The following is a 16,838-nucleotide window of genomic DNA, read 5'->3' as shown; positions in this document are numbered from 1 at the left end:
GCTGTGTCTGTCAGCGTAGTGTCCAGAGCATGGAGGCGCTACCAGGAGACAGGCCAGTACATCAGGAGACGTGGAGGAGGCCGTAGGAGGGCAACAACCCAGCAGCAGGACCGCTACCTCCGCCTTTGTGCAAGGAGGAGCACTACCAGAGCCCTGCAAAATGACCTCCAGTAGGCCACAAATGTGCATGTGTCTGCTCAAACGGTCAGAAACAGACTCCATGAGGGTGGTATGAGGGCCCGACGTCAACAGGTGGGGGTTGTGCTTACAGCCCAACACCGTGTAGGACGTTTGGCATTTGCCAGAGAACACCAATATTGGCAAATTTGCTTTTTGCGCCCTGTGCTCTTCACAGATGAGAGCAGGTTCACACTGAGCACATGTGACAGACGTGACAGAGTCTGGAGACGCCGTGGAGAACGTTCTGCTGCCTGCACCATCCTCCAGCATGACCGGTTTGGCGGTGGGTCAGTCATGGTGTGGGGTGGCATTTCTTTGTGGGGCTGCACAGGCCTCCATGTGCTCGCCAGAGGTAGCCTGACTGCCATTAGGTACCGAGATGAGATCCTCAGAGCCCTTGTGAGACCATATGCTAACACATGCACATTTGTGGCCTGCTGGAGGTCATTTTGCAGGGCTCTGGTAGTGCTCCTCCTTGCACAAAGGCGGAGGTAGCGGTCCTGCTGCTGGGTTGTTGCCCTCCTACGGCCTCCTCCACGTCTCCTGATGTACTGGCCTGTCTCCTGGTAGCGCCTCCATGCTCTGGACACTACGCTGACAGACACAGCAAACCTTCTTGCCACAGCTCGCATTGATGTGCCATCCTGGATGAGCTGCACTACCTGAGCCACTTGTGTGGGTTGTAGACTCCGTCTCATGCTACCACTAGAGTGAGAGCACCGGCAGCATTCAAAAGTGACCAAAACATCAGCCAGGAAGCATAGGAACTGAGAAGTGGTCTGTGGTCACCACCTGCAGAATCACTCCTTTATTGGGGGTGTCTTGCTAATTGCCTATAATTTCCACCTTTTGTCTATTCCATTTGCACAACAGCATGTGACATTTATTGTCAATCAGTGTTGCTTCCTAAGTGGACAGTTTGATTTCACAGAAGTGTGATTGACTTGGAGTTACATCGTGTTGTTTAAGTGTTCCCTTTATTTTTTTGAGCAGTGTATTTTATGACAAATATCATCTTTATTGACTTTAAACGGAATCAATGATTAACTACTGCTGGTACTGTGTGTCTAACAGGCCTATTGTGATGTAAATGAAGGTTCCACATGCCACTCGGGCAGAGTTCAATGTGAGTATTTAAAAGGGTGTGTTCTGTCATAAGTGTGTTCTATTGCCTCTTTGTTATACTTGGCTACCTTCATAATAGGGGAGTGGTTAAATACACTCTAAGTTTCATTTAGTCAGAAATGGTTTTGTCGCATGCTGGTCACCTGTTTGGCAGTTAATGGAGAGCAAAGTTCTACTTCATACTTGACAATATATGTACAGTTCATGTAATTGCGAGGGCCAACAGTCATGTGTTGTACGGTGACGGACATGGATACAACAGCTCTGATCTACAAGGTCCTCTGTGCCCATGATGGGTCCTTTGAGCTGGGAGAATTGCGTGCCAACATTAGCACCATAGAAGATGACCTGGAAAGTGTTTTAGGGAATCAGGAGATGTTTACCAGGGCTGTCTCTAAGGCACAGGTGTCAAACTCATTCCACGGGGGGCCGAGTGTCTGCGGGTTTTCGCTCCTCCCTTATACTTGATTGATGAATTAACATCACTAATTAGTTAGGAACTCCCCACACCTGGTTGTCTAGGGCTCTATTGAAAGGAAAAAACAAAAACCTGCAGACACTAGGCCCTCCGTGGAATGAGTTTGACACCCCTGCTCTAAGGGAAACAAACTGATCGTTGCCCAGACGAAGATGAGGTTATGCAGAGCTAAAGGATGTAGTGGCTGCAGCAATTTACATCTATGTAAGTTCTACCTGTTTAGAACATGTCCATCCAATGAGAGGTAAACCTTTTTTACTTTCTGTTTTGTTTTTACTCTGGCAGTTATTTACCTGTCATATTACTTCTATTCATTCTACTGTTTTATTTCTTCCATTTTCTAAATTCTTGTGGTCTTACAGAATGTGACATAGGTAATGCTAACATACTATAGGTAATACCATAGGTAATACTAACATCAAGGCGGTGACCTGTTCCTGTAGGTTCATGCTCTACAACATTCGTAGAGTACGACCCTGCCTCACACACGAAGCAGCGCAGGTCCTAATCCAGGCACTTGTCATCTCCCGTCTGGATTACTGCAACTCGCTGTTGGCTGGGCTCCCTGCCTGTGCCATTAAACCCCTACAACTCATCCAGAACGCCGCAGCCCGTCTGGTGTTCAACCTTCCCAAGTTCTCTCACGCCACCCCGCTCCTCCGCTCTCTCCACTGGCTTCCAGTTGAAGCTCGCATCCGCTACAAGACCATGGTGCTTGCCTACGGAGCTGTGAGGGGAACGGCACCTCCGTACCTTCAGGCTCTGATCAGGCCCTACACCCAAACAAGGGCACTGCGTTCATCCACCTCTGGCCTGCTCGCCTCCCTACCTCTGAGGAAGTACAGTTCCCGCTCAGCCCAGTCAAAACTGTTCGCTGCTCTGGCACCCCAATGGTGGAACAAACTCCCTCACGACGCCAGGTCAGCGGAGTCAATCACCACCTTCCGGAGACACCTGAAACCCCACCTCTTTAAGGAATACATAGGATAAAGTAATCCTAACCCCCCCCCCCCCCATTTTCCCCTCATTAATCTGCACCCAATACCGCATAATGACAAAGTGAAAACAGGCTTTTAGAAATTTGTGCAAATGTATTAAACATAAAAAACAAATACCCTTTTTACATAAGAATTCAGACCCTTTGCTATGAGCCTCGAAATTGAGCTCAGGTGCATCCTGTTTCCATTGATCATCATTGAAATGTTTCTACAACTCGATTGGAGTCCACCTGTGGTAAATTCAATTGATTGGACATGATTTGGAAAGGCACACACCAGTCTATATAAGGTCATACAATTGACAGTGCATGGCAGAGCAAAAACCAAGCCATGAGGTGTAGGAAATTGTCCGTTGAGCTCCGAGGCAGGATAGTGTTAAGGCACAAATCTGGGGAAGGGTACCAAAATATTTCTGCAGCATTAAAGGTCCCCAAGAACACAGTGGCCTCCATCATTCTTAAATGGAAGAAGTTTGGAACCACCAAGACTTCCTAGATCTGGCCGCCCAGCCAAGCTGAGCAATCAGGGGAGAAGGGCCATGGTCAGGGAAGTGACCAAGAACCCGATGGTCACTCTGAGGGAGCTCTAGAGTTCCTCTGTGGAGATGGAATAACCTTACAGAAGGACAACCATCTCTGCAGCACTCCACCAATCAGGCCTTTATGGTAGGGTAGCCAGACGGAAGCCACTCCTCAGTTAAAGGCACATGACATCCCACTTGGAATTTGCCAAAAGGCACCTAAAGACTCTCAGACCAAGAAAAACAAGATTATCTGGTCTGATGAAACCAAGCTTGAGCTCTTTGGCCTGAATGCCAAGCGTCACGTCTGGAGGAAACCTGGCGCCATCCCTACAGTGAAGCATGGTGGTGGCACCATCATGCTGTGGGGATGTTTTTCAGGGACAGGGAGACTAGTCAGGATTGAGGGAAAGTTTAATGGAGCAAAGTACAGAGAGATCCTTGATGACAATCTGCTCCAGAGCACTCAGGACTTCAGACTGGGTGAAGGTTCACCTTCCAACAGGACAACGATCCTGAAGCACACAGCCAAGACAACGCAGGAGTGGCTTCGGGACAAGTCTCAATTTCCTTGAGTGGCCCAGCCAGAGCCCGGACTTGAACCCAATCTAAAATCTCTGGAGAGACCTGAAAATAGCTGCGCAGCGATGCTCCCGATCCAACCTGACCGAGCTTGAGAGGATCTGCAGAGAAGAATGGGAGAAACTCCCCAAATACAGGTGTGCCAAGCTTGTAGTGTCATACCCAAGAAGAATCGATGCTGTAATCGCTGCCAAAGGTGCTTCAACAAAGTACTGAGTAAAGTGTCTGAATAATTACGTAAATGTTTTTACTTTGTCATTATGGGGTATTGTGTGTAGATTGAGGGGGAAAAAAATTATAATACATACAATACATAAGGCTGTAACAAATATAAAAAAAATTTTTAAGTCAAGGTGTCTGAATACTTTCTGAATGCACTGTTTAGTTCAGCCTCTTTACAATTTAAGTTGAATACAGTCATAAAGATGCAATGCCAGCAGGGAACACAAGCTGATTCTTACTTTTGATTCACAGGCATTGTATATTCAATGTTTATTTCCCCATGTCCAAAATGACTAATGATGAACGCACAGACTTGGGGCTATCATCCAAGTATGTTGTCATGTCTTTGGCTATGCCGGATTAAGTGATATGACATGCTATTCTATAAAATCCGTTCTCTGTAATTAATATTACCTGATTGAGCTAATCATGTAAATGTAATTAACTAGAAAGGCGGGGCACCACAATAATATTTATAGAGCAGTTATCTTCCGAATAAAGACCTCTTAAAGACCTAGTAATATTTTACATCAATAGCAGTCAATATTAATCGTCACCTTATTTCAGTCTCATCTGAAAGTTGTAAATTCTTGGTTCACGAACCCTGGCTAACAAGTTGAATCAGCAATTGTTAGAGGAATTTTAATTCCTATGTATTCATTAACCAATTAAATTAAAATACTCAGTCTGTACCCAGAGTTTGTAAGGTTCTGGGGGAAGTGAAACAGACGGAGACCAGTTTAAAATAGTCAGTGACGTTTATTCTCGAGAGCTCTGATCATAATCACATGTACCTTAGTTTATGTATCACACATAGCGTCATAGCGTACGAAATGTCCCTCCTCCTCTTGGACAATGACGAAGCTGCTTTTAAATTCCATTCCAACATACATATTGCTTATCATATGCTATCACATGTTACATTATTCTACTGCAAGCCTAACGGTTTCTCCCCTCCCTGGGTGGGGAGACTTTCTTCCTGTTATCAGTTTAACAGTGGTCACAAGTTGTCTGTCACAAGCTGTCTGTTAACAGTTCCTCTTTGCCAACATTCTTCATCAGACAGGGTAGAATTCTGTTAGTTACAATCCTGCGTTAAATGTATACATATTTGAGTCATTATACATAAAATCCATAACACCATTACAAAATTGGGTTTAATTATTTATTTACTAAATACCTAATTAATCACACAGAATTACATATACACAGAATGAATCATACCTTGATTACAAATGATGGCATAAAGAAAAACGTCCCTAGCGGACGGAACAGATATGACAGCTGGTTACACAAAGAAAAGGGGGGTTGCGTTTGAGTGAAAGAGCGGGAAGACTGAAGAACAAAGGGAGAAGCGATGTCTCTATCGTAAATACAGGATCTTATGTATTCTAAATTACCGCCCATTTGGAAAAGGAAAATGCAATGAATATTTACTCTGAGCTGCGCTTCAATAGGTTGGTGGTAGATGGAAGGCCGTGTTGCCCAACAGAGTCCTTTGTCCTTTGAAGAGTGTCTCTGGTGGTGAACGGGAAACGTTGTAGTGTCGTCGTTGTGTGGTAGACGGGATACTCTGTCTGTCCTCTCCTAGCCCAGTTTACAGCGGCCGCTGCTAACTCAACGGCTAGGAGGTATCACTTCTGTAGCGAATAAGAGTTCAAAGTTCATACCATTCGCAACCAAAGCTCACGCTGAGGTTGGCTTTGTTCTGTAGTAATTATCTGAAACCTTCTGACATTGGATCGTCATCCTAATGTACCCGGAACAGGAAGTTATATTGTCGTCAAGGCTTTATATAGGAAGGGAGAGGAGGGCATGTTTCATAGTTTATAACCAATGTCTCTTCACGTGGGCGGGCCACTGAGTCGGGTCTAATTCACTCATGAAAACCCAATTCTCACATTTTAGAAGCTAAAATCACACTTCATCCCCTCACAAATAATTTCATATTCAAACATTTAAATTGCACAACAATTCCATGTGAATCTGATAACTATAATGTGTAGACTTTCCACTGTACCATTTATGTCATCCTATCATTGATGAGAATGTCTCAGATGACAACCGAACTGACATCATATTCATGAAGTACCAACGCATATGTTCAACTGGTTGGATTACCAAAATATGGTTCATTTCCCCCCACCTTCTGATGTTCCCAGAATCTCTATGTTAACCAAGGGATTTTCAATAGTCACATCAGTAGGGGAGAGAGAGGAAAAAAAGTGGGAGAGGTATTTATGACTGTCATAAACCTACCCCCAGGCCAGCGTCATGACGATGTGTACTAAACTGAGCATGCAGATATCTGTACAAATAATGAATTTGAATTGGGGCTGATGCACTTAAACAGAGTTTGCACTACCCAATGTCCTTATCAAGCCCTCATCAGAAGTGGTCTGTGTTTGTCTCCAGGTTTGCTTCACATACAAAAAAGGTAGTGGACAGTACGGCTACTGTCCTGACAAGGAGAGGTGCAGAAGACTCCACGTCTGTGAGCGCTACATCAGAGGAACCTGTGTTGCAGAGGTGGACTGTGACAGGTCTCACGACTTCTACGAACCCCACCCGCTCAACACCCTGCAGCAGAGGGGAGTACCTAATGAACTGGTGGCATCCATGTTGTCCACCTACCGCAACATCCAGGCAATCAGGGATACAACTGATGCTAGTGACAACCCACGTTGGTAAGAGACCTTGTAGAGTAGCCCACACTATCCTCGTCTCCGGGCTCAATTGCTATTGGATATAAATTCGGAGAGAGAGCTGCCAGGTGGTTGAGATTATACTGTACTGACTGTATTTTCTTATAATGCGGTCTAACTTTCTCTACTCATCCTCAGCAAAAAAGACTCTGGTAACCGCCTGCTGAAATCCAAAGCTTTACCCAGTCACTGGGATAAATCTTCAGTACCTGAAACTGGATTCAAGGTTCATAATAATTTTTTAACTCATAAGATCTTCCATCTGGTCAGAAGGCAGTGAAATATAAAGCTATTACATTGGTAAAATTAGGTGTTCATTTCAAATGCATTCTCTCTAGAGGGTTGCTCTGCAGAGTTCCTCAGCTGAGCACAAGAATATTCTGAATTCTGGATTTTCCATCAAACTATGACTGGCTTCAGTGTGAAGACTATTGAGAGGGTGCAAAATCGGATCCTGTGGGAGGTCTTTTCGTGGTAAGAATCACAACTCCTCATGCCAAATAAAAAATGTAATCTACCCAAGAAATATATTCATATTGTCTGCGTTAATCAAAGCGGTTACAACATAACATATGCAAACAGATGTAACATGTTAATGGTAATTGGTACTTAGTTTTCTAGCAGCAAACGAGCAGACACATGCAAATGCTATGAGGTGACATGCCAATGAAGATACTGACAAATTAATCTGTTGTTCCTCTCCCAAGGCAAGAAGATGTGATGAGAAAGACAAACGCAGGGAAGGAGAATGAGAAGCAGCTGTTCCATGGAACAGACTCTAAACATGTGGATGCTATATGCCTGCAGAACATAGACTGGAGGATGGGTGGAACACAAGAAACGCCCTATGGGAAAGGGGATTTCTGCATTTTAGATTTTAAAGTTTATATAAGAATTTGTTATGTTATGTGGAAATGGCATTGGACCACATCTTTTTGCCTATGCTCTTTCACGTCACATTGTGGAAATACAGTGGAAAAGTTGACCAAACAAATGTCTTTGTTATGTGACACTGTCACTGTGATTGTTCTAATTCTAACCCATGTCTTTCCAGGAAGATACTTCTCTAAGGATGCCAAGTTCTCCCACAGCTACACCAGCCATTCAGAAGTCAGGTCCATGTTTGTTTGTCGTGTGCTGGTGGGAAACTACACACAAGGACACTCCAGCTACCTCTGCCCCCCCCTCAAAAGATGGAAGTCACACCATCTCCTATGACAGCTGTGTGGATGATATCTACAACCCCTCTGTATTTGTGGTGGTCGGGAAGCACCAGGTTTACCCAGAGTACCTTATTCAGTACAGAAAAGGGTCCAGGCCTGGGACCTATGTTCCACCACCTAACTTTGTCCAAAACCAGAGCCACCACAACATGCACTGGCAACTTATTCCAGTCATGCTACACTCACAAGCCACCCCTGTGCTGCCCAACAATGCAAGGTTCAGATCTCCTTGCCCAACAGGACCTGCCTTTTCCCAGCCCACACTCAGTACCCAGCCACTATTTTCACATTACTCAGACCCACCCAGGCCTCCCTCAAATCCCTCTGTTTCAAACCCTTCAAGACAGAGAACCCCCAGACCTACCTTGACACATGCTTCTGCACAGTTTGGCTCCCTTAACTCCTTGACACATCCATCGTTTCAGCCAGGCCTGATGACTTACGTCCCTCATCCTCTACCCTGGGTCGGCTCTATGACCTCCATACCACGCGCACCTCCACCCAGGACAAGATCACAGTTTGCTAAAATGAAAGCAAAAAGTAAATCTACGGCATCACTAGATAATCTATAATCCTTGGCAGTCTATTTTTATAAAAAATGTATTTAGAGGGAAATGACCTTTTATGTGTAAATAAATTGTATTTATGGATTTTATTTTGAAATGTGTCCTTTTTAGCTCAGTTGGTAGAGCATGGTGCTTGAAATGCCATGGTAGTGGGTTTGATTCTCGGGACCACCCATACGTAAAGGGAATGCACGTATGACATTAAGTCACTTTGGATAAAAGCGTCTGCTAAAGGGCATTTATTATATAATGTGTAGTTCAGACAGTGTTGACAAAAGAATCAGAATTGGGCTGCCTGTTTAAATGCTGTCATAGTAGTTTCTGAATGCACCACTGCATAAAATAAAATGTAAATGTTTTTTCTACTTTTTAAGGCGTTTGCTTCCCCCTTGTGGTGATGTTGCTGAATTGCACCCTACTTATTCTACATTTCTCCTCACATCTAGTCAAACATCCAGTCAATTACTTTCTATTGGTCATTGAGTATATTTAGTTGAAAACACAAATCCAACTACTTTACAAAATGTGTCAGCAGACCATAAGTCCCAGAGTAAAGGAAACGTGCTCATCATATTCCTTGTTACTAGTTGAACATCACAGGAGGCTGCTGAGGGGAGAATGGCTCATAATAATGGCCGAAATGGAGCAAATGGAATGTCATCAAACCCCTGGAAACCATGTGTTTGATATCATTCCACCAATTCCGCTCCAGTCATTACCCGTTCTCCCAATTAAGATGCCATCAACCTGCTGTGTTGAACATCATTCTTGTTTGTTGCAAGGGTTTAACACACCAACTATGCAAATTTGACATGAAAATTGAATTATCATTCAGAAACACTACAAATTGTCAACAGGTTGAATTTTGACCAGCAAATTGTTTAACTCCTGCACTCTAGATGATGTGATAGTAGCAGATGTGTCAGAAGTAGTGCTCGATGTGGAGTGGTGAGACCCTGAGAGTGTGGAAGAGTCTGTGTAAGTGGGGGAGTATGATGAGTGAGAAAGTGTGTGGTAAGGTGTGCTCAATGAGGATGAAGGGAATAGGTACTGCTGGCAGGGAATAGGTACTGCTGGCAGAGAGAGTGCGAGTAGCTCTTTCTGAGAGGCTGTGACCCTGAGAGGGTGTGTCAGTTGAACGGAAAGTATGCAAGAAGTGGTGCTGGCAGGGGTAGTGAGTGTGCAAAAGGGGTTGCTGGAGCGAGTGAGTGTGCGAGTGTGGGCAGTGCCAGGGCTAATGAGTGTGTGAGAGGGGGCACTGGCTGAGGGAGTGAGTGTGCAAGAGGGGGCACTGACTGAAGGAGTGAGTGTGCAAGAGGGGGCAATGGCTGAAGGAGTGAGTGTGTGAGAGGGAGCACTGGGTGAGGGAGTGAGTGTGCGAGAGGGGATGCTGGGTGGCCAAGTGGGTGTATAAAATGGGGTACTGGCTGTACGAGAGGGGGTACTGGCTGGGGGAGGGAGTGTAAGAGAGGCTGCTGGGTGGGGTAGTGGGTGTATGAGAGGGGGTGCTGGTTTGGGTAATGAGTTTATGAGGGAGTTTGCAGAATAAGGGAGTTTAAGACCAATTAGCTTGGCCTAGGGTGGTATCCAACAACTGAGAACTTGAGGCTGGCTTCATGAGGGCTGCAGACTGACTGAATCCCAATGGAGTTCGGGCAGGTTTTGGGAGACGCAAAGGGGGAAGAGAATCAGTTGGATTAGAGAAAGTGGTGGCAGCTTGAGATGGACTCAAAGTGTAGCAGCAGCTGCTGCTTGAATCCGGTTGGATGTTGGGAATTGGACTATGTAAGTGGATTGGATAGAGACAGTTTTGGGTGGAGCTGGAGCCGAAGAGGACCAGTGCATGACGCTATCATCATATTTGATGAGGGACTCGGGGGAACACCTGGTTCGTTTTAAACACCACATATATGGACGGGTCCAGGACATTTTCCACACAGCTGTCATAGAAAGTGGGGGTTCCCTCGCCTTTTGGAGGTGGAGGTACGATGAAGGTACGAGTTCCCTCGTGTGTAGTCACCAACAACCACCCGACAACAAACATGGACCTCACTCCTGAGTGGCTGGTGTAGCTGTGTGAGTACTTGGCATCCCTGGCAAAGTAACTCCCTTAAACAAACAGAGAAGATCATCAGTAAAACAAAATGACAGACTATAGTGAGATAATGACTGCTTTTAAAATCTGACTACACTTCTGACAGATGGTTAACATGAGGTACCTTCGCCGTACACAGTTCCGTTGGTTCCACACAGTCTCCAGTCAAAGTTATCTCTGCAAATGGAGTCTACGTGTTTTGGGTCCGTTACGTGGAAGAGATGTAGCTCCTTGCTGTTTTGACCTCCATTGTTTTTTTTCACCAAATCTCTTTTCCTAAAGAAACAGGGAGGAAAACAGCTGCTTCCCCATAATCTTGTTCAAGCCAGAGTTTACTTAGTATTTTGGAAGTAACACGCTAGGATTGTGTGTGAGAGTTGATGTAAACATACCACTGGAAGACTTCCCAGAGGTCCCTGTTTTGGACCATCTCGATGCTGGTGATTTGGAAACCCCTCATGGTCTTGTTGAAAAGTTCCTGGACCTTCTGATAGCCCCTGTCAGAACTCAGAAGAGTGACTGTCTGCAGGAGGGGAAAACAAAATGGTTGTCACAGCTGAAACAAAAAGTTGAACACTAACCTTCCTATAAGCCTAAGCAGAATAACCACATGTAAACAAGTGACCTTGTATCCAATATCAGGCATGGCAGACCAATTCTGAGAGGGGTTGCATGATCTATTTGTCCTGAGGATAAATATAAAAGAGAACATGACAGTCAACACTAAGAAAATAAGTAGCTCAGTTGAATACCTATATTTAGTTCTCCACTTATTATCAAAGTCTTGGTTATGTCATTGTGAATGTTTATTAGGTTAAATACAGAACATGTTGCCCTTCCTCTTAGTCCATCCTCATCCATACATTACCTGCTGTCTGCAGTTGACACAAACACAGGACGTCACCTGACCATCCTTGCAGTGCCGTATCTTTAGTTTTTTTGTGCCATGTCTGTAATTACAAGAATAACTATTTGAAATATGTCTGTTGCAAATGAAACATATTTTGAGTGTTGTGTGTTACCTCTGAAACTCAGCTCATAAGACTGCTGGCCTGCAGTGAACTTCACCACAGCACTTTGATCCTCCTGGAACCTTTTCTCAAGGTCTTCACTGGTGACGGACAACAGTCTCTTTCTGTTATTTATAGGAAAAAAAGTCAAATTCAAGGGGAACAACAGTTTACTATATCTATTATTGTCCTCGTAACACATCAGCCTGTTTGAGTGTTTCACACCACTTACAATGGATGCGTACTGGACCCATTTGCCGTACTCGTCCTCCCAGAACCATGCCCACTCTGTGGTGAGTACGTATGTGGGCTCGGTCACAGAGGGAAGTGTGGATGGAAGGTGAACTTCACTGAAACCGTGGCTCATGACTTCAAAATGTACACACTTGGATCCCTCACTGTGAAGCCATAAGAAAATGTAAATGGTAAAGCAATCAATCCCCATGACCAATTCCCATTACAAGAATGTACTTCATTCACACTGCAAAATATTTGTATCTAGTTTAATATGACATAACATACCGCACCTTTGTATCTTAGAATGGTCACAGAAGTCTCTCTAGATTGCTTCGTTTTTCTGGCAGGGCAAACGAAGTCTGACCGTTCTTCACTTCCCAATTGTAGGGCCTTTTATAGTGGATGCTCCAGCATTAATCTGAACAGACATTAGGTTTATATAACAGACGTTACATTTATGTAACAGTCTGTCATGAGAGACTTGTGTTAGCCAGAAGGACAACAGAATATCCTGCCATGGCCTCCATTCACAAAATTGATGCTAGGCTTCTAGTGTTGCTTTGAAAGGTTTATCAAATGAAGCAAAACATAGTGCATTATTGTGGATGTACAGTACATGGTTGATGTTGTCCTATGAGGAGGATATGGTATTGTGTATCTACTGACAATCTTTAGATCTAGATAAACTCATATTCAGCCAGCTATCCTGGATTCTGTCGGAGTAAGAAAAGGGGCAAAAAGTTCCCCTGATCTCAGGTGTTCTACCAAAGCAAACGTGGGAAAGTTAAAGATCCCAGCAACGCTCTCCCTCTTAAAATGTACCTCCTTGTTTGCAGTGCCCCTTGACAAAGAACAGCCAGATCTCATTCCTCACTGTCAACAAACAACTGATGTGTCATAAAAGAAATGCACCATCCTCCCCAGTGTTAATATTTTCAATCGACCCTCCACTTGTGAACCAAAGTGAACACCCTCTCCCCTTATAAACTCAGCAAAAAAAGAAATGTCCCTTTTTCAGGACCCTGTCTTTCAAAGATAATTCGTAAAAATCCAAATAACTAAACAGATCTTCATTGTAAAGGGTTTTAACACTGTTTCCCATGCTTGTTCAATGAACCATAAACAATTAATGAACCTGCACCTGTGGAACGGTCGTTAAGACACTAACAGCTTACAGACAGTAGGCAATTAAGGTCACAGTTATGAAAACGTAGGACACTAAAAAGGCCTTTCTACTGACTCTGAAAAACACCAAAATAAAGATGTCCAGTGTAAAGGCAGTCATTGTTGTTCTCCCCCTTAGACGAGGAGGAGCATGGATAGGACCAAGATGCGGATTGAGGGAAATAAGCCATCTTTTAATGAACACAGCAAACAAGACACTACAAACTACAAAACAACAAACGTGACTAACCTTCAACTGTCCTGTGAGGACACAGGAACAAACACCCACAAAACACCAGTGAAACCCTGGCTGCCTTTGTATGACTCTCAATTAGAGACAAACAATACACACCTGTCTCTAATTGAGAATCATACCAGGCCGAACACAAAACCCCACATAGAAATACAAACATAGACAAACCCACCCAACTCACGCCCTGACCAACTAAAATGAATACAAAACAAAGGAAAACAGGTCAGGAACGTGACAGAACCCCCCCCTTAAGGTGCGAACTCCGGGCGCACCAGCACAAAGTCTAGGGGAGGGTCTGGGTGGGCGTCTGTCCACGGTGGCGGCTCTGGCGGTGGACGAGGTCCCCACCCCACCATAATCAATCCCCGCTTCTTTATCCCCCTCCCAATGACCACCCTCCCACTAACCCCACCTAAATGAAGGGGCAGCACCGGGATAAGGGGCAGCACCGGGATAAGGGGCAGCACCGGGACAAGGGGCAGCACCGGGACAAGGGGCAGCACCGGGACAAGGGGCAGCACCGGGACAAGGGGCAGCACCGGGATAAGGGGCAGCACCGGGACAAGGGGCAGCACCGGGACAAGGGGCAGCACCGGGACAAGGGGCAGCACCGGGACAAGGGGCAGCACCGGGCCAAGGGGCAGCACCGGGACAAGGGGCAGCACCGGGACAAGGGGCAGCACCGGGATAAGGGGCAGCACCGGGATAAGGGGCGGCAGGTCCTGGCTGAGGGACTCCGGCAGGTCCTGGCTGAGGGACTCCGGCAGGTCCGGGCTGAGTGGCAGCTCCGGACTGTAGGGCAGCTCCGGACTGTAGGGCAGCTCCGGACTGTAGGGCAGCTCCGGACTGTAGGGCAGCTCCGGACTGTACGGCAGCTCCGGACTGTCGGACGTCTCTGGCAGCTCCTGACTGGCGGGCGTCTCTGGCAGCTCCTGACTGGCGGGCGTCTCTGGCAGCTCCTGACTGGCGGGCGTCTCTGGCAGCTCCTGACTGACGGACGGCTCTAGCGGCTCCTGACTGACGGACGGCTCTACTGGCTCGGGACAGACGGGCGGCTCTAATGGCTCGTGGCAGACGGATGACTCAGATGGCGCTGGGCAGACAGATAGCTCAGACGGCGCTGGGCAGACAGATGGCTCAGACGGCGCTGGGCAGACAGATGGCTCAGACGGCGCTGGGCAGACAGATGGCTCAGACGGAGCTGGGCAGACGGGCCGTTCAGGCACCGCTGGGCAGACGGCAGACTCTGGCCGGCTGAGACGCACTATAGGCCTGGTGCGTGGTACCGGAACTGGAGGTACCGGGCTGAGGGCACGCACCTCAGGGCGAGTGCGGGGAACAGGAACAGGGCACACTGGACTCTCGTGGCGCACTCTAGGCCTGGTGCGTGGTACCGGAACTGGAGGTACCGGGCTGAGGGCACGCACCTCAGGGCGAGTGCGGGGAGAAGGAACAGTGCGTCCAGGGCTCTGGAGACGCACAGGAAGCCTGGTGCGTGGTGTAGGCACTGGTGGTACTGAGCTGGGGTGGGAAGGTGGCGCCGGATATACCGGACCGTGAAGGAGGACACGTGCTCTTGAGCACCGAGCCTCCCCAACCTTACCAGGTTGAATGAACCCCGTAGCCCTGCCAGTGCGGCGAGGTGGAATAGCCCGCACTGGGCTATGCAGGCGAACCGGGGACACCACCTGTAAGGCTGGTGCCATGTACGCCGGCCCGAGGAGACGTACTGGAGGCCAGATACGTTGGGCCGGCTTCATGGCATTCGGCTCGATGCCCAACCTAGCCCTCCCAGTGCGGCAAGGTGGAATAGCCCGCACTGGGCTAAGCACGCGTACTGGGGACACCGTGCGCTTTACCGCATAACACGGTGTCTGACCAGTACGACGCCCTCTTACTCCACGGCAAGCCCGGGGAGTTGGCTCAGGTATCCAACCCGGCTTCGCCACACTCCCCTTTAGCCCCCCCCCAAGAAATTTTTGGGTGAGCCTCTCGGGCTTCCAGCCTCTCATACGTGCTGCCTCCTCATACCAGCGCTCCTGGGCTGTGGCTGCCTCCTTCTCCTCCCGAGAGCGGCGATTCTCTCCCACCTTAGCCCAGGGTCCTTCTCCATTCAGAATCTCCTCCCAAGTCCATTCCTCTTTTCCCCATTGCTGTAGTTCCTTCTCTCTCTCCTCAATCCGCTTGGTCCTGTTGTGGTGGGTGTTTCTGTAAAGGCAGTCATTGTTGTTCTCCCCCTTAGACGAGGAGGAGCATGGATAGGACCAAGATGCGGATTGAGGGAAATAAGCCATCTTTTAATGAACACAGCAAACAAGACACTACAAACTACAAAACAACAAACGTGACTAACCTTCAACTGTCCTGTGAGGACACAGGAACAAACACCCACAAAACACCAGTGAAACCCTGGCTGCCTTTGTATGACTCTCAATTAGAGACAAACAATACACACCTGTCTCTAATTGAGAATCATACCAGGCCGAACACAAAACCCCACATAGAAATACAAACATAGACAAACCCACCCAACTCACGCCCTGACCAACTAAAATGAATACAAAACAAAGGAAAACAGGTCAGGAACGTGACATCCAGGGTACCTGCTCATCTGCGTGAACGTACCTTAGGCATGCTCCAAGGAGGCATGAGGACTGCAGATGTGTCCAGTGCAATAAATTGCAATGTCCGTACTCTGAGACGCCTAAGACAGCGCTACAGGAGACAGGATGGCAGCTGATCCTCCTTGCAGTGGCAGAACACGTGTAAAAACACCTGCACAGGATCGGTACATCTGAACATCACACCTGCGGGACAGGTACAAGATGGAAACAATAACTGCCCGAGTTACACCAGGAACGCACAATCCCTCCATCAGTGCTCAGACTGTCCGCAATAGGCTGAGAAAGGCTGGACTGAGGGCTTGTAGGCCTGTAGTAAGGCAGGTCCTCACCAGACATCACATCATTTGCGTTTATCGTCGAAGGAATGAGCGTTACACCGAGGCCTATACTCTGGAGAGGGATCGATTTGGAGGTGGAGGGTCCGTCATGGTCTGGGGCGGTGTGTCACAGCATCATCGGACTGAGCTTGTTGTCATTGCAGGCAATGTCAACGCTGTGCGTTACAGGGAAGACATCCTCCTCCCTCATGTGCTACCCTTCCTGCAGACTCATCCTGACATGATCCTCCAGCATTACAATGCCAGCAGCCATACTACTCATTTTGTGCATGATTTCCTGTAAGACAGGAATGTCACTGTTCTGCCATGGCCAGTGAAGAGCCCGGATCTCAATCCCATTGAGCACATCTGGGACCTGTTGATCGGAGGGTGAGGGCTAGGGCCATTCCCCCCAGAAATGTCTGGGAACTTGCAGGTGCCTTGGTGGAAGAGTAGGGTAACATCTCACAGCAAGAACTGGCAAATCTGGTGCAGTCCATGAGGAGGAGATGCACTGCAGTACTTTAATGCAGCTGGTG

General features: G+C 47.1%; 1 pseudogene; it reads left to right on the top strand.

Moving 5' to 3' along the window:
• The first annotated feature begins 6,837 nt into the window (after positions 1–6,837).
• LOC129866052 (protein mono-ADP-ribosyltransferase PARP12-like) lies at positions 6,838–8,468 on the top strand (annotated as a pseudogene).
• The last annotated feature ends 8,370 nt before the right edge of the window (positions 8,469–16,838 follow it).

The sequence above is a fragment of the Salvelinus fontinalis genome, chromosome 11 (assembly GCF_029448725.1).
Source record: "Salvelinus fontinalis isolate EN_2023a chromosome 11, ASM2944872v1, whole genome shotgun sequence".
Lineage (NCBI taxonomy): Eukaryota > Metazoa > Chordata > Actinopteri > Salmoniformes > Salmonidae > Salvelinus > Salvelinus fontinalis.
Note: the sequence above shows the minus strand (reverse complement) of the source record. Positions and strands in the feature narration are given on the sequence as shown.